Source organism: Saccopteryx bilineata, chromosome 6 (assembly GCF_036850765.1).
Source record: "Saccopteryx bilineata isolate mSacBil1 chromosome 6, mSacBil1_pri_phased_curated, whole genome shotgun sequence".
NCBI lineage: Eukaryota > Metazoa > Chordata > Mammalia > Chiroptera > Emballonuridae > Saccopteryx > Saccopteryx bilineata.
The window spans coordinates 181,957,161-181,980,165 of NC_089495.1; the positions used below are offsets into that span (position 1 = coordinate 181,957,161).

The 23,005-nt window shown below is 43.5% G+C and overlaps 1 long non-coding RNA gene across 1 annotated transcript in view; it reads right to left on the reverse strand.

The window, feature by feature from the left end:
- Positions 1-320: 320 nt before the first annotated feature.
- Positions 321-23,005, reverse strand: part of LOC136309555 (uncharacterized) — a 28,416-nt gene continuing 5,731 nt past the window's right edge. Inside the window, exon 3 of the long non-coding RNA XR_010726301.1 lies at positions 321-622. This is a non-coding gene — a long non-coding RNA (uncharacterized lncRNA). The remainder of the gene's footprint in view (positions 623-23,005) is intronic.

The window sequence follows — 23,005 nt, forward strand, 5'->3', positions numbered from 1 at the left end:
TACAACTACTAAACAACTCAAGGAAGTTTCCTTAGAATTTCCCTAAATATTTACCCCAAACTACAGCTCAAATATTTACAACAAGTAAGACTTGCAATGTAAACATAATCAGCAAGGACAATTCTTAAAAGTAAGTTGCACAAAGAACATTCTGAGAAGAATGTTACTTTATTCAGGACAAGTGATAGGAAGGCAGATGTCACTATATTGAATGTACATTTTCTGTCAATCTCTCAAACTGATGAAGATTTTCAGCTTCAAGAAAAGAATTCTACTGTAATTAAATTACTTTCAACACAGTCATCAGCAGACATTTCAAAAGTTACTATGCAGATTTTCAAAATGTAATTCAGTATAGTGGTTGCCTAGTGCCACCATAACAAGGTACCACAAACTGGGTGATTTAAAACGACAGAAATATATTATCTTACAGTTCTGGAGCCAGAAGTCCAAAATGAAAATGTTGGCAGGGCTAGGCTGCCTCTGAAGTCTGTAGGGGAGATTTCTCTGTTTCTTCCCCAGCTTTCCCAGTAGCGGGCCACAATCCTTGGTTTATAGCTGCAGCATTTTAATCTCTGTCTCCATCATCACATGGAACTCCATCTTTGTCTCTTCTCTTCTTCTAAAGACACAAGCCATTTGCATTAAGAGTCAGTAACCACATCTGCAAAGACCCTGTCTCCAAAAAAGGTCACATTCTGAGGTCTTGGAGATTAAAATTTCAACATAACCTTTTAGGGCACAGAATTCAAACCATAGCATACCGATACCCAAAAGCACTTATTCAATAGGGAAAATCAATCAAGGTGAATACATTTGCAAAGAGTTGTAGAAGCAAAAAAAAAAAAAAAAAAAAAAAAAAAAAAAAGAATGAAAAAGCACATGGTGGCTCAGTGCTAGTTCACATAATTGATTTGATGATGATTATCCTGGATATGTCCTTTTCCACATCGTATGTGTTGTGTGGTCATTTGGATTCTGCTTGGAAACTTCAGGGGTGTTGACACTTGGTTGTTTCATGAAGGCTACCATCCCACTGTTAGACTGTTCCAGGCTGTGAATAATTCTTTTTCTTAATTGAGCAGAAATCTGCCCCCTAGGATCATCTAGCTACCATCAGGAATCTTGCTTTCTAGATTAATCCAAAGCCTGGGGGCGTCACCTCACCACTTCACGACACTCTCCTAACATTTGATGAAATTAGGAGTGTGGTATGTGCTGTCAGTGTCTTATCTTCTGGTCCTTGCAACTCAGCAGCTGTGGGACCCAGAGTCCAAAACTATTCTGAGCAACCTCCTATGACTGTCACCCTTCACCTAGATTAGACAAGCGTAAACATGACCAGAAATCTGTGCAGAAATGGGCCCAGCATGGGTAATGCTTCCCTTCTCTCAAACATCTCCATTTTTCTCCTCACAGTCTCATGGCAGTCTCACTTTCATTGACATCTGCAGTATTGGACGTATCTACCTCCCCATGGACTGTCTTCTCATTTGACTTACATTATAACTGACTATTCTGATCTCCTCTCTACATCTCTGGCTGACTTTAAGCTACTTCCTTTCTTTTTTCTTTGTTTTCTCTTTCCCTTTCAATTAAAAATTGAGGGCATCTTTTTTTAAGTGAGAGGAGGAGAGATAGAGAGACAGACTCCCACACATGCCCCAACCAGTATCCACCTGGCAACCCCCATCTGGGATCAATGCTGGAATCAACCAAACTATCCTCAGTGCCTGAGGCCAACACTTGGACCAACTGAGCTATCCTCAGCACATGAGGCTGACACTCAAACCAATCAAGCCTCTGGCTATAAGAGAGGAAGAGACAGAGAAGGGAGAGAGAGAGGAGAAGAGGAGCAGATGGTCATTTCTCATGAGTGCCCTGACTGGTGATTGAAACTAGGACATCCATACACTGGGCCAATGCTCTATCCACTGAGCCAACTGGCCACGGCCTGAGGGCATTTTTCTATACACATACATAATTCCAACTATTCCTACTGTGCTAGAGTGCATTATTTGTTTATACTATTTTATTCCGTCCATGCATCCCCACCCCATTGCCTTCAGGCTTGGCCAGGTGACTTGCTTTGGCTGATGGAATGTGAGTGGATTTTATATATGTCATATCTGAGCATAGGCTTTAAATGTGCTTGTATAGTTGGTTGTATGTCCACTCTTACTCTGACCTTTCACCCTGAGAACAGTATGTACCAGATATCCACATGTGACGTGGAACAGAGTAGCAGAATCAGAGGGCTGAAGCTGACTTAGCAGGTGACATGTTAGGTGAGCAATAATAGGTTTTTGTTATAAGCTACTGAGATTTGGGGGATATTTGTTACGCAGCATAATCTAGTAAAATATCACAAACACAATCATTCTGAAATCTACCATGGCTTCTTTCTAGTACCATATAGCCTATATTTCTAACTGCATGTTTTGTTGACTTCTCAGATCCAGTCAGTTTAAAAATTAACTCAAGGTTTTGCTTTTATTTTATTTTCCTTCAAAGAAGTTCCTCCTTCTGACTTCCCTATTTCTATAAATATGACCTTGATCCTTGCAGTAACTTGGACTTCAAACCTTGAAATCAGCTTCCAATCCCTCTCTTTCTCACTACTTCCACTTTTTATTAACTGCCTAGTCTGTTAATTTTTTTCTCTTTAATTTAATAAATGTTTATGAAAACCTACTATTGTTCTTGCATGATCCTTGTCTCTGTTGAATTTAAAGATAAATGAGACAAAGCTCCTGCCCTCAGGAAGTCTTTAGTTTGATGTGGGAGTAGGATCATAAAGATGACTTCAGCACTGTACAATTCATGCACGATAAAATTATCTTATAGGTGGAGAGGAGAGGCACTGAGCTCAAACTGGGCATTCACAATAGGCTACCTGGAGGAAATGATGCCTGAGTTGGCATTTCCGAAATGAGTAATTGGGATGGAGAAAAGGGGGTTGGGGGAATGGCAATCAGATAGACTATTCTGAGAAGAACCAGGAAGACATGATTGAGTGTGGTAGATTTGGGGTGGGGGGGAGGGCAGGATTCATGTGGTTCAGTGTTATTTAGGCTAAAATTGTGAGGTTAGGGGTGGGACAAGATGAGATTGAAGAATTAAGCAGGGTTTAGACTGTGGGAAAGTTTGTCCACCATGTCACATAGCTTAGATTTCAATTTACCAAAGAGAGACATGGTCAGGTCTTGCTTTCCTCCTAGGAGGTTAGAGTACTTTTTATTTTAATTAAAATAGAAAACATTCTATGGCACCTATAACCTTCCATTCTAAGTGCTATGCAAACATTGCCCATTTAATTCTCCTAACAGCCTTAGTAACTATGAGCTACTATAAGTTATTATTTTATATAAACCAAAGGAGGGAGGCAGAAAGAAATAAAGAAACTCATCCCTGGCCATACAGATAAGAAATGTGAGAGCCAAGGATATTTGGCATCAGAGTTAAATGTTGCACTACTACACTACTCGTTATGGCTGGACACAGACAGACCAGACTGCAGAATATAAGTTTACTTAGGTAGGAATAGTGTGGATGTCTCCAGGATTCACTGTAGTAAATTTTTATGTGGCCAGATAAGGAGAGATTGAGGTTGACTGGATGAAGGGGGGCTCAGAAAAGGAAGCACTCAGGCTCAATTGGGAAGTTTCTGGTTTGGCTGGTACTGTAAGTACTGTCATAAGTGAGATGCAGACTATAATAGAGAAGCGGGTGTGTGAGGAAGACAATGCATTCTGTTTGGGATAGGGAGTAGAGTACACCAAATGACAGTAGGTTGAGAATTGACTTAGAGGCAAGAAGGTAGAGATGGCACACTCCCATTATCACCGTGTTCGTTCAAGTCCTTTTACCTTGTACTTAAAATGTCCTAACAAGGTCACCTAACTACTGTCCCTCCCAACTTCAGCAAATTTATACACTCTACATTAGAGTGATCTTCTGACTGTTCCCTTGAATACATCTTTATTCACTTCACAGCTTTACCAGGCTCCCCACAGCACGCCCCACACCTCCCATCTCCCCAGCCTGACTTAGAAGTTCCAGAGAACTGAGCTCCACCTACAGACCCACTGCTCTATACAAAGCCCATCTCCTAGCTTCTTGTCCCCAGATAGTCCTCGTCTTCCCAAGGTTTTGTGTCTTTGAGCACGTATCCCTCTCCCGATATCTAACTAGTAAGACTCTACCTTATTTCAAGACCCATACACCCTTCTTTCAAAAACTTTCCCTAATAACTCCAGCCAGAAGTGGTCTTCCGTGTCTCTCACCCTTAATCACTGCATACAGTGAACACCTCACCTTGTAGAGGTTCATGCGCAGCGGCTATTTAGCTGAGGGACTCATTCCCTAATGGAAGACTGAAGCACTTGGTGTACATTCTATATTCCATCTCTAAATATCCATATGTATTAAGTGAAAAATATGAATCGAGATCAAGGTAAAAGAATTGTGTCTTTGAGTACACTAAATTTAAAAACAGCTTGTCTTAGGGCTTTACGTAACAATGGCCATCCTTTCTATACTCAATCTCATTATGAGTTACATCCGTTGATCTTGCTCATATCGTCAGTATCTCAAACCCGGTATGGAGGGCTTAGGAAGCAGAGGGGAATCATGCCTATTGAACATATTCTCCGTAAGTTCTACAAAATCTTAAAAGTAGTATGGATTTAAAGTGATGGTTTTTCAGCCTATAAAATAAAGATGTTAGAAGAGACAATAAGATAGCAGTTGTAAGAGGCAGGGAGAAAAGACATTCACTTTCACCCAGGTTTTAAGCTCAAACACTTGTAGCCACATCAGCCCCGAGTTCCTTCCTTTCTGCAGACGCCGAGGACTCATGGCAGCACCAGCCAAGAGGCGTGTTGCTTGAAATGTTGCACCCGTGGTTGTTTTGCATGGCTGTTTCAATTTTCAAATGTACATGCATAGTCTCCTAGAACTAGATCACAGGGGACATGAGAACAGAGATTTCTCTCGGGGCTCTGGATTCCTTGTAGGACTTGGGCGAGCAGGACTTTGAGGAGGGGTTTTATGAATATTTACTGTGCGGATCAGAGTCATCCCGCAAACCCCAGGCATGTTTCTTGGTATCAAAGTCTTCTGTGAGAAGCAAACAGTGTTCTTGGTGAGATAATCATCTTTTAGTTATTTATCTTAAAGAAATTGTTAGGCAAGGAAAGGGTGACTGTGTTTTTTAAAAAAGTAATGTGTCTTTTATTTTTATCCTGGGCTATTCCTGGGGAAGGGTGTGTGTGTGTGTGTGTGTAACTCAGTTCCAGCTTTTCATACAGCTATGCATGTCTTGTCTATACAAGAGCTAAAGAAATCCTCTTTTCCACATCTGTATTTAAATGATGCCCTAGCTAAAATTGGATATCATTATCCTAAGCCTCAGCTCACACTTAATGAAAGAGCCAGTATGAATTATTTACTGAATGTCATACTTCAGGTTTTAAATTCAATATATTGTGATACATACACTACATAATTTAAGAGGCGGACAAATTACAATATGGCACCTGCCCATGCTTCTCCATTCGGTCATTTCTGCTGCCTGGGTTAAAGTCTCCCTCACATCAATAATTTAGCAGAGACCCTCCAAGTCTCTCGCTAAAAGTAAGCCAGTCTCCAAAAACCTACAAGGGAAAGCGATCCATTTAACTTGGGACACATCTCGTAGGCTGAATGATTTAACAGCCGAATTCTAAGCTTCAATAAGTCACTGAAATGTCGTGAGCAGAGGGATCAAATGTGAGAACAGCAAGTTTCCCCAACGAGCTTTACTCTCCCTCTTTTGCAGTCTTTGGGTCACTGCACTTGGTGTGTTGGATTTTTTCGATTGCACTGAACCTCCAGTCTGTTCCTCTCCTGCGGGCCAGAATCCATTCCGCTTGTCTTGCTGCTCCTTTGCTTTTTCTCTTTCCTCTGTTTTCTTTCCCATTAGTAATTATTTATTAGTCTCTGAGGTGCAGCCCAGGAGTTTTCATGGTATTTCTCCCACTTCCTCCAGCGCCTTTGGTCACCGCTGAATGTTCAGAGGGGAGAGCAGGCTTTGACATGTCCGTTGTGTGGATCTGGAGCAGTACACTGGAAAAGCTATACAATTACTGGTTCCCTGGCGTCATTTCTTCTTGGCTTTCTGGCCAGGAGGGACTGGCTGAGGAGGAAGTGTGGTTCGATGCTCAGAACACACAGTGGTGGAGAAGTCTGAGCCCTGGCTCTGTCTCTTGGCTCCTCCACCAACTTCATGTCTGAAAGCAATGGAACCCTCAGCCAGTTGCCTTTTCTGGTTATCTCTTTCCCTCTGAAATTAAGGTAAGAAACCTACTGGCTGCCGACCCTCATCTTGCATAAATGAATGTAAGATAAGAACTATATATAAATAGTTCATTGAAACTACAAGTAATTAAAACTGATATTTCTATGGCACTTTGACATCCTGAGTTGAGAGTACCATTCTTTTTTTAAGTAAAGAAGAGGGGGATAGTGAGGCAGACTCCCACATGTGCCCCAACCGGGATCTACCTGGTAACCCCATCTGGAGCCAATGCTTGAGTACTGAGCTGTTTTTAGCTCCTGAGACTGACACGCACAGACCAACCAAGCTATCCTCAGCGCTTGGGGCCACACTTAAATCAACTGAGCCACTGGCTGTGGGAGGGGAAAAAGGGAGAGAAGGGGGAGAGGATGGGGGAGAATAGCATATGATTGCTTCTCCAGTGTGCCCTGGCTGAATTGAACCTGCAAGTACATACACCGGGCCAAAGCTCTATCCACTGAGCCACCAGCCAGGGCCGAGAGGACCATTTCGTTAGTCTTTGAGAAAGCTTAATTTCTCACGTGAACGTGAACAGAGTTGAGATCATCAGAAACAGTTTATAATCACCCTTCCTTTTCCTGTCTGTAATCTTCATGGCTATTTTTAGGGTAGTGCTTCTAGAATTTTAATTGGCACACAGATTATATTGTTAATATGCTGATTTTGATTCAGTAGGTCTGGGATGAGGTCCTGCATTTCTAACAGGCTTCCAGGTGATGTTGATCTGCTGGTCTTCAACCACACTTAGAGTAGCCAAATGTTCAAGAATTCTTCAGGCCCTGGCCGGGTGGCTCAATGGAAAAAGCATTGACCCGGCATGCCAGATCAGGACACATATGAGAAGCAATCAATAAGCGCATAACTAAATGGAACATCTAAATGAAACAATGAGTTGATGCTTTTCTCTCTCTCTCTCTCTCTCTCTCTGTCTCTTTCCTTTCGCTCTCTCTCAAAATAGTGAAGAAATAAATAAAAAAGTTACAGGACTCTCTGGCCCCCTAGCTGTTTCCTTCCCCACCACCCTGTCTCCTCTAAGCAGTAGTCCTCATCTATTCACTCTCCATTTAAACTTCCCAATCCTAGTCCAGGCCGGTTGGCTCAGTGGTAGAGCATTGGCCTGTTGATTCCCAGCCAGGGCACACAGGAGAAGCGCCCATCTGCTTCTCCACCCCTACCCCTCTCCTTCCTCTCTGTCTCTCTTCCCCTCCTGCAGCCAAGGCTCCATTGGAGCAAGGTTGGCCCGGGCACTGAGGATGGCTCCATGGCCTCTGTCTCAGGCACTATAATGGCTCTGGTTGCACCAGAGTGATGCCCCATATGGGCAGAGCATCACCCTCTGGTGGGCATGTCGAGTGGATCCCGGTCGGGTGCATGCGGGAGTCTGTCTGACTGCCTCCCCGTTTCCAACTTCAGAAAAATACAAAAAAATAAAAATAAAATAAAAATAAACTTACCAACCCTATATCCCATTCTCTAGGTCCCTTTGCCATGTCATCATGATGGGTAGCTGTTAAGCCAGTGGCCAAGGCCACCATCAAAGCCGCCTGGCCCATGCAGGTTCGCATTGGATTCTGACAGTCAGTAAAGAAACAATGGAACCAAAAACTGGTGGGTCATCATCTTTAATTCTAGCTTGCACCCGGCAGGCAAGTAAAAACACACACTGGGCTCCAAAACCCACTCACATTCAGTGCTCACAAAGCTACTGACTTATCCGAGTTTCCTAGAATCAAAGGTTTCTAGCTCACCAGACTTTATTCACCTCTGTTCCCCATCTCCTTCCTTCTCCCTGCACAAACTCTGCACAAACTGGCTTCTCACTCAACACTCCGCCATCTTAGCTCCTTCTCCTGGCCTCCTCCGCGTGGCCTCTCTCTGCTCTCTGCTCTGCTCTCTCCTCTAATGCTTTCTCAGGAACCGACAGAGCACGCTCCTGTTCTGCCCTCATTTTATACTGTAGATTCATAACCTTTAATCCAATATACAAAATAGGGGAAGTCTCTAATACAAAGTCACTTATCTGAGGTATAATTGGATTGTACCTCTCCACAGCAAAAAGGGTGGGAAAGGCTTAGTCCTAAAACCAAGCCCCAGGCTACAAGGGGCCACCCCCAGCCCACCCCCAACACACATTAATATCACCTGGGCGACAGCTTCCATGTGGGCAGTGCCATCTTTAACAAAGTGAGCATAATATTCAATACATTTTATCTGCCCAACAGTAGCCCTTTCAAAGCTCCAAGATGACTTTTTCACCCTTGCCCCCACCAAATCTCATCCCTCTGAATCTGACCGTATCTTCATCTCCCTGCCCTTGTCATTGTCATTTGCGATAAGTCCATGCCATCATTTGGTGGAGAATAGCATTGGAATTATAACCATCATCTCCAATCTACCTCTTGTGATCAATCTGTAATATCCATATATCCAGCTTATCCAATACCTGCCTCTTCAATTTTTTTACCTATTTTTTAAAAATAAAAATGAACTTTATTTCCACTCCACGGCAGTTAACCACTCCAAGATCCACATCCTAGACTTGACCACTACCCAGAACTGCTACATATCAGAAAACTTAAACCCTGACTTCCACTCCCCGACCTCCTGTCCTTCCAAGTCTCTTTTCCTTTACCTGTGGTGATCCTTGATCTTTTCATCTTGCATGCTTGATGTCTCCATAGTCTACTGACCTCTGTCTTTGTCATATGTCACCTGGATCTTCTATATGATCATTCCATAACTTCTCTCATGAACACATTCCTGTGCTCCTATTTTTTTTTTCATGCTGCATCTAGAATAATACTATTACTTGCCCTCATTTTTCTTAAACCTGGGAAACTGCAGATGGCCACAGCGAATCATGAGGTCATGTCAAAGGATGCTACCACAAAGGCTTTGTCTTAACTTCCACTGGGCACTTGCACAATCCAATAATTTATTCATTCACAGTTGCTAAATTCCTTGAGCCATGCTTCCAGACTTTCACCCCTTCCTCAAATCTCCAGTTCAGTCCAGCCCACACTTCAAATCTCAATGGATAACCTGCATCTATTACATTAAAATCAGAGAAGCTTGCCTAGGTGAACTCCTTCTGTCTTCCACTATCTATAAGCTTATCTTCACCCACACCCATCTTTACTTCCTTCTTCTCCTGCATTCTTGGATGATGAGTACTTCTCTGTCTGTTAAGGCCAGACACAATCACCTCTGCACTGATCACTTCTCCTCCGCTCAGGGCATTTCTTCCAGGCTTACATCAGTTACTCCCACCGGATTTTTCATCTTCAAATTCTGTCTCCCTCCTCCCTCCTTTTCCCACGTCTGCCAGTTGCTCTATGTAACTCTCCAGCCTTATCTCCCACAGTTCCCTGCCCTACATTCATGAAACACTAGGCACTGTCATGCCTTGCTAATATTGCCCATGCTGCCCCTTTAACGGGAATATTCTTTCTCTGTTTTGCAGTCTGGAAAGCGTCTTACTCATCTTACAAGACTCAAATTGGGGGCTGCCTTCATGCCGGCTTTCACAACTCCCACAACCTGAGTTAGTCACCTTGCTTTCAGGTTGCTGTTGCAACCTTATTTTCCTTCCTATATTTTATTGTAATTTTTTTTTTATAGAGACAGAGAGAGAGTCAGAGAAAGGGATAGATAGGGACAGACAGGAACGAAGAGAGATGAGAAGCATCAATCATTAGTTTTTTGTTGTGACACCTTAATTATTCATTGATTGCTTTCTCGCATGTGCCTTGACCGTGGGCCTTCAGCAGACCGAGTAACCCCTTGCTCGAGCCAGTGACCTTGGGTCCAAGCTGGTGAACTTTTGCTCAAACCAGATGAGCCTGCGTTCAAGCTGGCGACCTCGGGGTCTTGAACCTGGATCCTCTGCATCCCAGTCTGATGCTCTATCCACTGCGCCACCGCCTGGTCAGGCTTTATTATAATTATTTATGTGACTGTCTCCCTTGTAGACTGGGTGCTTCTTGGGGACTAGAACTCTTGCTTGATTTACTTTTGTATTCCAAATGACTGGAATAGTGCCTGTAAGAATGTGGTTGAGAAAGATACTAGTTCAATAAGCAAATAGGTAGGAATTGTCCATAAAATAAACGTAATATCATACATGTCACCTTGGATCAAAAGAGTTTCATTTCATAGAGCTCTTTGTGGGTATGTGTGTCTTTTATCACAAAGCGAGCTTTTAAAGCTCACAACAACAACAACAACAACAATATAGTTTTTGACATAACACCCACTGTTTATGGAGTTTTCTTAGGCGCTATGCTAAATGATTCACACCTATGCCGTTGAATCTTTATGACTCTGAAGGCAATACTAATGTTAAAATTCTAGAGAACCAGAAAGGTTAAGTGGCATACCTAAAGCTGTGGAAGCAGGAGGTTGCAGAGCTAGTTTTTATACTTTAACTAGGCTGTCTGAAAGATGCCCTACCTGCCACGTGTACTGTCCTTCTGTCCCTGACTGCTCTTTCCTCTCCCTGAGCTCTCCTTCCCTATACATTGGGAAGCGCCTATGCATTGCTTTCTCTTGGTCTGACTTACCTCTGCAGCTTGAACACCCTCCTCCCTCCACCCCTGCGGAGCACTCGAAAGATTATGATGTCAGTGGTGTTCTGTTCTATAACTATCTAATCTGCAGCACAGAGTGATTATTGCAAAGAAACCTGAAGGTTGAGATAATTCTTTTTTTTAAAATCACTAAAGTAGTGAAGTGCTACACAGCGCTATTTGCCTTGGATAATTAGGCATCCTCTGGGGCATTTTCACTAGACTGCAGTTTGGGATAGTTGAAAATATTGTACTTTATTGGCCTTTTTTTTTTCTTCTTTCTTTGTCATTAGCAAAATTGTACTGTAGGATAAATTCTGCAGCGTGGACCAAGAGCAATTCTAATATGTGAATTAAAAGCTACACATATATAACCCTGTTGGAAATTCCCCTGTGTATGTATAGAAGGCCAGGGGACTAAGTCTCCTTTACCTGGTGACAGGTGGATGGCTTACTTAATCCACACATTGTCAGAGGCTCATAGATACAGACTGCCTCTAGACTCTGGAACTAGTAAGACACTGGGTTTTAAAAAAATTAATCAAGGAATTACCTGATGATTCTTCTTTTTCTCATTGTTAGTTACATTGAATAAAATTTGCTTAATAGACAGAATTACAATACAATTTTAACTGAAGTCTCCAAGACTTGATACTAAATACTTACTATGTCCTTTTTTTAGGACCGCCACTATTTCCAAACTTTGTCCAACTTTTCTGTGGTCTTCATTGTTAAGGCACTGTTGTGTCTGTTGTAATATTAATGACATAATGTTTTAGGTGATAATATATAAATGAATTTTACTTCCTGCTCAACCCACATATGAAGCCTGTATTCACTGATCACAATGATCTCACTCATTTAAATTGAAAACAAAGTCTAATAAATAAGTAAAAGTATACAGGTACATGTGCATTTTAATAAGAATAAAGCCTGGCTGGAAAAGATGAAGTGTGAGGTCATTTTGAATTGTCTGAATATTCATTGGGGGTCTAGGTAAAATTACTCTTGAATGCATATCTTCTGTCTATACTACTACAAATGTTATATTTATATCTTATTGTTGGTATATTTAAAAAAAAACTTCTAATATGAAATTGAATCATATTGTGAAATTCTCTGTCCTCCCAAAGGGCTTTTTTTTTTATCATTTAGAAATATTCTTTGGGATATTAAATGCAAATAAATAATTGAAACCATCCCAATTTATAATTCACTTTTAAACTTTTTGACTTTAACCATCTCATTTCCTGAAATAAGAGTGTATAAAACACTAACTCCTTTATAGGCTCCTTTCAAAGAATTACTACCTCCTGAAGAATATATACATAACAGGCTTCCCCGATGAGGCTAAGCAGCATATTCCCAAACCTCTGCATCCAAACGGAACTGCCAATTGATCTTTTCAGGATACTTCTGGATCTGGGGTTCTAGAACTCAGTGGAGGAGATGGCTGTCAGGGAAAAGGTCAGGAGGCAAAAACAATGTTTAGCTCACAGGATCCCCAGATGTGTGTCTTCCCGATGACACTCTGATAACAGTGTGTGTTTGAATTAAATCTAGAATGTTTTATACTCTACCCTCTATTGCTAAATCCCATCTCTCCGTGTAAACAAGGTCTATCTGCCAAGGTTCTTTTTCTATCTATTTTCTATCACAAGAATATCCCAATTGTGACATCACAATTGGTTGTTGAGGACAGGATAAGGTTATCACAAGTAAATGAAAACACAAGGAACAGAATTCTTGTGCCCTTCGTAAGCCCTTAACCTTCCATGTGGCGTGCAATAAAGATTACCCATGGAGAGAGAGGCTTTGGTTCAAGTTCTCTGGGAGAGGCTAGAGAAGCAGCAAATTAACCTGTCTGATACCTTATCAGTCAGTTTTAAGTAATTAACTAAGTTAACATTCTTGCCTTCCACAAATCATTAAATCAGATATCAGGGACCCGGAAATCTCCTGGTTCCTCAGCATAAGGTATGGCTAGAATGTGAGGAAATGTCAGATTAAGAGGGCTTTTCCCATCAAAAGAGAAGTTATTGATTCCCTTGGGACTTTAAGCATTTTTAAGCTGAGTAAAGTCAGCCCGAGTTAGACTAGAAAGGCAAATTGTTCCTGATCTTCACCGCCGTTTGATGGGTTAAGCTGAGACCTGATGAAATTGCACTAATAGTTCCCAGGAAACAATGATGAATTCATCGCCAACACCTTTATAGCCCTAGAATGACACGCACTCAAACACAAGCTACAGGACATGAAAAGGAGTTAAGCTTGGGTTCATTCATCATAGTCTCAGTTAAAGAGTAGAAGGAGGAGCCAGCTTGTAGATAACCTATCCTCCCCCACCCACCCACCACCACTCCTCTCTTACCACCGTCCTGCCTTTTAGGGATTGAATCCATGATACAGATTTGTACTCTTGCCTCAATTTCGCCACACCTTTGAGAAGTTCAACACGAAGCATGGACAAACCAAAATTTATTAGAACGAGTGCACATAACAACAACAGCAAAATAAGAACTACCTTACTGTGCCCAGGCGAATGTGTCAGGAAGACTTCTCTGTCCTTCCACAATAGGCTTAGCTTGGGACTCATATAACAGAGATTTAATAAATTCTTGCTGAATATTTGTTTCTATATCCACGAGACATTGAAAATAAATAGGCTTAAAAAAAAAAGACGTGTGGGTATTAGAATTACATACAAAACTATGCCCTCTTATCCTGGCAAACCAGGCTATCTCTGAGTCTGTCCCCAGGTTTGAATTCCTGCCCTAGAGGTCAGCAGAACCTGGCATGGCTCTCCCATTCTATCACCCTGGCATGCTTTGACTCGAGAGATCTGATTAATGTCACTATCATGAGAAGCTTTGAAAGAAAAGCCCTGGCCAGTCAGCCTGGCGTGTGGAAGTCCCGGGTTTGATTCCTGGCCAGGGCACACAGGAGAGGTGCCCATCTGCTTCTCTACCCCTTCCCCTCTCCTTCCTCTCTGTCTCTCTCTTTCCCTCCCGTAGTCAAGGCTCCATTGGAGCAAGGATGGCCCGGGCGCTGGGGATGGCTCCTTGGCCTCTGCCCCAAGTGCTAGAGTGGCTCTGGTCATGACAGGGCGATGCCCTGGATGGGCAGAGCATCGCTCCCTGGTGAGCGTGCCGGGTGGATCCCGGTTGGGCGCATGTGGGAGTCTATCTGACTGCCTTCCCGTTTCCAGCTTCAGAAAAATACAAAAAAAAAAAAAAAAAAAAAGAAAAAAAAAAAGAAAGAAAGAAAGACAAATAATCAATCAAAGTACAACCCAAGATGGTGGACTTTTTACAAATGAACTACGTCTTATTTATCTTTCTATCTCTTTTCAGGTGATAGCCAAGTGTTTCACCCCAAACCTTCCTTACTGTCTGGTTGGTGGGGACGGGCTTCTCTTTAGCTCTCAGCTGGGCAGTGGGCACAGGAGCCGGTTAAACAGCACCAGCTGGTGGAGATAACCCCACCAGTTACTCTAGCATCCAGTCTACACAGCACCAGCTGGTGGAGATAACCCCACCAGTTACTCCAGCATCCAGTCTACACAGCCACCTTCATCAGTTCTGACCAAGAAAGGGAACCTATTAGAAGTTTCATCAGCAGCAAATAGGAAGGGGGTTGGAGGAGGGGGCAAATGGCTTGACCTTCATAAGCACCATACAATTTGTACTGAAAACTTCTGCCTTTACACTCTTAGTTTGCCAGTCTTCTCCAAAAAAGAGCTGTAATTTGGGAACTCTGGGGTTTTATTCTAAACCAGAAAGACCACACTGCTGGCACATTTCTGCCTAACTCTCCCTCTTCCAAACCTCACTTAGCTCATCTGAGAGGTTACAAATCTTCGATCCTGCCTGAGTGTTCCAGGGACACTGTGACACTGTGGCAGTAATCCACAGCTAACTGTTACACATCACCTCAAGACAGAGTGGCTTAAAACAGCCATCGTTTTATTGCTCATGATTGTGTGGGTCAGGAATTCAGGCAGGGCTTAGTGGGACGGCCTGTCTCTGCGTCGTGCGGCTGGCTGGACTTCTTCACACAGCGGTGCTCAGCTGGTGGCTGGGCTCAGTCGGAGGATCCAACGTGGCTTTGTGCTGGATGTCCACAGGGTTACCTGGGCTCTCCTCCTCCCTGCCTCTCCTCAAGAAACCTCCATGTGGTTTCTCGTCCCCCAGGGGCTCTCTCTCCACCTGCTCTCTCTCTTTTTAGCAGGATCGCCTGGGTTTTCTCAGAGATGCAGGGGTCAAAGCTTAAATGACAAGATCTCTTAAGGCCTGAGTTTGGAAGTCCCAGAATATGCCTTCTGCAGCATTCCATTGATTAGAGCAAATCCCCAGGTCCACCCAGATTCAAGAGGTGAGGAAACAGACTCCCTTTCTGATGGGTAGCAAGCATGTGCAGACTTGAGCGAGCTGTGGGCTGGCATCTCTGTAGACCCTGTGGTTTGGATCACTGGAAACTGCTGCTCTCTGTAAGGTTGATATGTAAGGTGGCCCCTAAATTCTTGCCCTGTCCTACCTCAGTTTCTCTCTTCACCAGACCAGGGCCCTAACTAGTATGCCTTAACTAGTCTGAACCCACTCAAAACATAGTTTGGGGCATATCCTGGGTATTCATGCTCATGGCCCTGTTCATGTAAAGGGTTTTTTTTTAAAGCTTTGGTTTTCCAAATTCATGCAGATTGGTTCCCAATAGAACCACGGCACGAAGTGACCCCCGTCCTCCCTCCCTACCTCCAGCCCCGATCTTCAGTCTGGGTCCTCCTGCAAATATCTGTATGAACATGGGCCACGGGGTCCTCAGCAGCTTACTCTTCCAACTCCCAGTTGAAGCGTTCTTTTCATTGGCTCTCTATGTCCCTGCCCTGTTCCAGGATCCACGGTGTTAGCCTGTCCTACCTGTTCTTTACCCAAAGTCCCTCTCTTGATTCAAACGCCTTTGTAGCATGTTGCGTGGCGATGGGAAATGGAAGCTGCTTAGAAAGTATGGGTTTGGCCCCACCTTGACACTCAGCCTTTGCACCTACCCCTCCCCCTTCAACCTTAGGCCAAATTCCAAGAAATGATCTTTGCTCTCTATTCAGAAGGGCTGTGATGGACACACCCTGTAGGATGCTTTTTTTGTATATCGAAGTGAGTAAAAGGTCATATATACTTTGTATGCAACTTCAGACTTTGGCTGAGCAGTTGTGATTGGATGAGGATTACAGGACAAGAAAAAAAACAACAACCAGGATGTAGCATCAAGGAAAATACAATTATCTTAAAATAATATGCTTCATTTGTAGAGACAGATCTATACTGCATATACATTTCACTCATATTTTGCTCAAATACACACGATTCCTCTACTGCACATGGCATTGTGGTTCCTAAGGGTCACAGACCATGTTAGAGATACAGTGAAAGAAGCGTAAACTATTTCCCCAGGAAAAGATGTGCAACTGGATAACATTGAGATGTAGCCTCCATGAACCTAGGAAGAATTCCAGAGGAAATGGATGTGGCCTTTTGAAAAATCACAAGGAGGATGAAGATCCACTTAGAGTAACTCTATAGGGAAGTACATGGTCAGGACATACATATCTTCCTTCAGCATTCCATTTTAATTAATGTCTCACATGGATCTTATTACGTAGGTGACCTCTTGCCCTTTGGTCATCTCCACCTTTCTTTCGAAAGATCTGATGGAAGTATCCTGTAATAACCATGCAAGCTTTCAGACCAGTGTCCCTTCCTTGGCAGGGAAAAAAAGCCCTCTTAACCTTCACCTCACATGTATCATAATTCTGAGTTTTGTAAGAGGAGGGTCCTATCCTGGAGGGTAGTAGCGACTATCCAATTTTCACATGAGCATAATAAACTGAAATTACCAGTTAATATATATCCTGTCCACTGCCCAAAGGGACACACAATCTTCTAGGGGACGAGACACAAGTCTGCAAAGAGTCATGTGTTGTTTGGGCATTTCTAAAGCCAGGGACTAAGTCCATTTTTATGGGTAATGTGCGCAGATGCTATGCTCTTAATGATTTACCATTTTGAAGGAGGTCTAAGTAGAGTCAGAAAATGGAACCTGATAGACAAATCTGAAAGCAACTGAAATTTCTCCAAAGCATAACTCAGCACCTCTCCTGACGTGTATAGTTCAAGTGCAATGTCTAGTCTGATAGAAACCCAACTCTTAGGATGGCCTTCATATTACACATTTAACAAATTTGTCTCACTTCTAGATTATGCCTGACTCAATTCTGACGATGAAGAGGAAAATAAAATCACGTAATAACACCCTGGGCAGGTAAAGTGCCTTTTATCAGTGATCTTAAAATACCACATAAGCATTAATTAGTTCTCCAAACATGCTGGGAGGGAGATGTAGTTATGACCATCGTGCTGATGAGGAAGCAGATGGGGTCAGGGACCGGTGACTTAGGATAAGTCACCCAATCGTTACCAGGTCTGGATAGAAAAGAGGACAAAATGTTCAACTCAGAGGTGGAACACTGAAGCTATTTGCCCAGCCTTGATCATCAATCGCCAGTCAACCCTGCCCAGACCCCATCCTTTCATCACCATTGGCTACTTCTTCCTTGTCTGATCATCTTTAATCTCACAGCCAGGTAACGTAAGCATCTCACTGAAGCAGATATTGTCCATGCTGAACTTTATGAGCTGTGCTTCCTGCAAACCAAATAAAAAAAGGATCAGAGGAATCCTGAGTCTAACACATTTATTACTCAGGCCTTCCAGAGGATTCATTTTAAGGGAAGTCTGGGCTAAAACATCAGACTATGACCAAACCCACTGTAGCCCTTGAAGACTCAGTTTTGAATGAGTTATTCTTCCTGTGGGCACTAGTGATAAGACGCTATCTGGCTCTAAGACACTCCAATACACTGGGTGAAGTGCAGCTAATGTTAGTCTTTCTTGTCACACATCACACACCGTCCACCAGCAAAGGCACTGTGGTAAGACAGTAACGTCTGTTCATAGGGTATGCTTGCCACCTCTCATACGCATAGATGTGAATTATGCTCTCTTTTTCCTTCATCCTCATTAATCCCCTAGTTTTCAAACTTTCTCAGTAAATCCCATTCAAGCCTCCATCTGGGATTAACCTCAGAGCTAGAACCAAGCCAGATCAATGCTCAGAGAGACCATCTTATCAAAGAACAATCTAGAAGCTCCTCAATCTGGCAGACTCCCAGCAGGGATAACACCTTCCCTTTGGGGATTATTATAACAAACCTTTGCTAAGACAAAAAATATGTATTATTCTATAAAAATGCATTTAATATATATCAAAAATATCAGCATATATTTCTATTTATTGTATCTCCTCTTTTCTTTCTCCAGAACAGGAGACAGACAGACTGGGACTTCCACAGTGATAATCACTGAGGAATGAAATGTGGACTAGAAAACAAAATCACAACAAAATCATGTAAGTTAGTGCCATGTCACATCTCTACACAGAAAGGTTACACACAGCTGGGGGGGGGGGGGCAGATCTTTTTCCATTGACCCTCTCAAAACAAGCCATGACTTCACTGGGGCTGACTATCTGGTAAATTCCACTAGAATCTCGTGCTCTGGAATTTAGGAATTAGAGGAAGGGGCCAGAGGAAATTCTGAAACAGTCCTAGAGGGTGGTCCAGCCTGGTTTGCCGATCTGCTGCCCTGGGTAACCCAGGCCCTCTGGGAGCTGCAGCTTGATGTGTTTTACTTTTCTATTTCAAGCCTGTGACTCACATGACAAATATTGACTTCTATTTCTCTATTAGCATCAGATTTTTTTTTCTTGAATCCTCCAAATTGACTTTGACTATAACTTTGGTTAATATTAAACCTCTTGGGTCAACACATTTTTATAGCTGTGAGCTGCTTCAACCACATGGAGTGGGGATTGGCAAAGAAGCCTTACAACCAGGAGCAGGACTCAGAGGAAGCTCCTTCCAGGTGCCCCTCCCCCTGTCCCACATCTACCAACTACCCTGAGCATTCCTGCCAGATTCACCTTCCCTCAACACCAGTGGGATCATGGTTTCTTGGTGTAAAAAACCTTCCATGACACCCTAGGGCCAAGAGAGGAAGGTCTGAATACCATACCCAGCACTCAGGAATATGGAAAGACTTCACCTTGTCAACCCTCAAAGACTTCCACAAACATATCACCTCCACCCAGGTACCGAATCTCTTCCTTGCTTACGTACTCCAAGCGCTCTGGCCCTTTCTTACATGAACTCGTGCATAAGTAAATTCTCGCTCAGCTTCTCCTGCCTCCTCCTTCAGGCTCCGTACTCATCTTTGTACCCTCTAGACACCTAGCGCCAGAGCCAGGCACATGAGAGATGATGAGTAAACATTCGCTGAGCTGAATTCTCTCCTCGCGTTTTATCTATTTCCTTTAGGCACATGATTAAGAGTCACAGGAAGTAGTTAAAATTGTCAATGCTGCAACATGGCCAGGGCAAGGCATCTGAAAAGAAACAGTGCTTTTTGGTAATGCCCAGCTAAAAGAACACAGATTAGCATTAGTCTTTACCTTATCTGGGATAGTAAAAGAAATTATAGCCAAAGTTGAAATAAACATGAAAATGTAAGTCAGAGGGAGCAATAAAAATAGAAGCCCACAGGGAACACGGCGTCTGATCAGCCTTTCCACAATGTCTTTTAGGGGATACAGAATTCGGGCAGAAACCGTATTTTCCCATTGCCTTTACATATTTTCTGGTGCGTGACTATATATAGGAAACAATGGGAAAGAAGGAAGAACAGGAGAAAGAGTAAAAAGAAAGAGAGGAGCCTCAAGACCAAGTTACTCACACAGAAGAAAAGGGACCCCCGGGGTGACAAAACACGGATTTGACCTCTCTCCTTCACTGAGCTGGAAATAACCAGAGAAAGTCCAAGCTCTTTGTTTTCAGGGGAGGAAATGGAAGGCCAGGGAAGCCAAATCATCTCACTTCCTCAGGGTCCGAGTGCTTTCACTGAAGGCAGGCATCTTGACTGTGCAGGATCAGCATTCCAATCAGGGTCGTTACAGAAGTAACTGGGCACCTGCACTGCTGATGGCGTCCTCTCCGCCTGCAGTGTTTACTCTGTCCCTACTCAAAGTGGAGCACTGCGGTAGGTGCTGAGGACACAAAACAGAATGGTTTACTGGGTCAAAACTTATTGGGTGATCTTAAAGAAATAGCTGAATGATTCTGAAAGTAGGTGCACATGTCACATTCTCAGCAAAGTTGGGCAGGACGTCTCGTTTTCCAAAGGCTTGATAACTGTCTTTAACTCATCTTTTATTGACTATGCCCAGCTGTTAATTTGCATTGACAAATATGTGGCCAGGGCTGAAGGAAGGCGAGGAGGGATTTCCAATCCATTGCTGGCATATTGAACTCCTTGGGCCCTTCTTACATCAACAGGCCAATGAGCATGTGCAAGGGCAGTCGGCTTCTGTGCACACTGCTTCGTCTCTCATCTACTGTCTAGTGTTTCTGCAATGAAGATAATTGACCCATACGCAGTGGGGACATTCCATCAACTGTGCTTTTCCTCAACCTTGTTTTTTTGAAACACGAATACCCATCTGGTTTTATAAAAAAATAAAGGGAGCATGTCTATGGGTGACTCATGAGTTTTCTTATGCTTTGTAGTGATGGATAAACAAGGGATGTATGTTTCCATTTTATCATAGCCCAGTGGATGTTGGATGTCCATATTTTTCTATTGCTAAAACTTAACGGGGAAAAAAAAACTAAAAAAAATCCCTCAAAAGGAAAGCAGCAACACTTCTTTTAGGACTCATATTCAATGTCAGGAGAAAGATTTGTTGCCTCTGAAGGTGCACTTTCAACAGAAAAACAACTGAAAATCCTAAAATGAAGTAAATGTCTTGCCACGTGTTATAAGACCAAAAGCAAAGGTTGCTCACCAAAATTAATCCATTTGTTTATTGGGGCATTCTCACTACTCCCTCCTCTGTCTCAACACAAAACACTGTACCATCCTCCAACATAGATGTGTGAGGTAGATTTGTGATAAGACTAAAAACCAAGTACTCACTGAAGTTTGTCAGCAATCTAGTCTGACGTGTGAATAGACCTGTCTACCAGGAATAGGCAAATCTTCCCAGTAGGACGTTACCTTTCTTCAGATATTTAGTAATATGCATATCAACTCGGTCCCTGGCTTTGTTAATATGTTGTCCCTGGGCCAATACCCATTACAATTTTGGTCAGTTTTAAATACTTTTCACAACAACAATAACAATTACAGCTAACATTTCTGAGTGCTTAGAAGTGCCAAGCACTCTATAAGGACTTTCTATGCATTGTTTCATTGATTCTTCATAGTATATCATCTTACGGGCGCGATCCATAAGTATTCATCATTTCACAGGTGAGGAAATGAGCTTTCCTAGGTGTTGATTCAAAGTAGAGTGCGTGGCAGGCCAGTTTTAGGGACAAAAAAAATAAAGTATGAATCCTTAGAAAAGAAACGTCTATGCCTTGCACCTCGCGTTTGAATTTACTCTGCTTTCCAGAGCACAAGGGAGAAAAGCCGAAGGTGAGTCCAGGGAGTCAGGATGAGCAGCTCTGAAGTCTACAGAAAAAGCCAGACCAAGGTGATACGGATAGTAGAGCCCCTCTGGGCCTCCTCCTCGCTGCTGCTTCCCCAGTGTGAGGCACAGGCCTGACGTTTAGGGTCCATATAGATTTACACAGTGGAGGAAAGACTGTCTCTCTCCTGCATGCTAAAGTGATTTCTGGAAGATTCGAAACCTCTGGTCCAATAGCATGTGTCCTTCAGAGAGGGAGGGAGGGAGGGATTTTGAGAAAGAGAGAGGGAGATTGAGACAATACAGGCTATTAGAGCACTATTACGGGCACTTCTTATACTAACACTTCTTGGGAGTATTAACGAGCCGGGCACATGTTCCAGGCAGAGAGGGTGACGGATGCTCAGACTTCCCCTGAGCTCAGGCCATCAAGCTCCCAGACCTGCTGTCCCCAGGCTGTCCAGAGGCCGTGGCGGCTCCCCACCTGCAAGCACTAAATAGGGTGAGATCAGCCCACGATCTACACAGGCCTCAAATGCTCAACTTCCCTTTCCTGATTTCCTCCTGCTAACGAGATCTGCAAGCCAGAAATACACTCTCTTTGCTGCCGATGGGCCACAGGGCTGCACCGCGGCCACTGCCCTCTGAGTGCCCTTCCCGTTTTTTGACCCCGTTTGCTATCAGAACTTTCTTTCCTGTTGAGTCTCCTAACTCATCAGTTAGCATGAGGAAAAGGCCCAGCAAACAGCCGGGTCCCTGCGCTTCCTGCGGGCCCCACGGTGGCCTTGGCTCGCCTCTTGCACGTTGGCCAGGCTCCTACTTCGTTTTGCCTGCCCTGCACCCAGCACCTTACCTCGTCCAGGGAAGACACACCATCTGACTTCCCAGGGTTCCTACTTCAGCTGCCCATTGCACCAAAAGCACGCCTTAAATCAGGCCTTTGTCCACTTTTCACCGCACGCACGTCTCATCTAAGACTGCGCAGTTTCCAGATCCTGCTTCCAGCTCTGGGACCGCAGATGGTCACTGATCGGATAGGAGCTTCTGCACCAATGTGAGACTTATCATTTAGGCAACTTTGCCTTTACTTGGTGGGGAAGCACACGTTTCCAAAAGCTTTTTCGAGAGCTAATGTAATAAGTGCGAATTTTGGCACAATGAAAAGTCAGGGGTGAGGGTCTCTGGAACGCCTCCCAGTCGCATCAGCAAGGTACTGGCTAGCACTTTAATCTCTGATTCTAGTTCCCGCTGCCTCAACCTCACCGCCGCCTTTCTGCACTTAGACGCCTGGCCTCCCTGTGGCCCTCAGTGACGACTTGATAAACCATTGACCTCAATTATTAAGTGTGGAGCAGAAACAATATTAAACCTGACTCTCCGTTCCCAGTTGAGCTATCATGTGTCTCTCAGTAACTTGGCAGGAACCTTTTTCTCACCCCATGTCCTTCCTATTACCCTGCTGTATGTCCTGACCCCTCCCAACCCCAGGAACCCCAGAAACTCAACTCCAGCTTCCCTA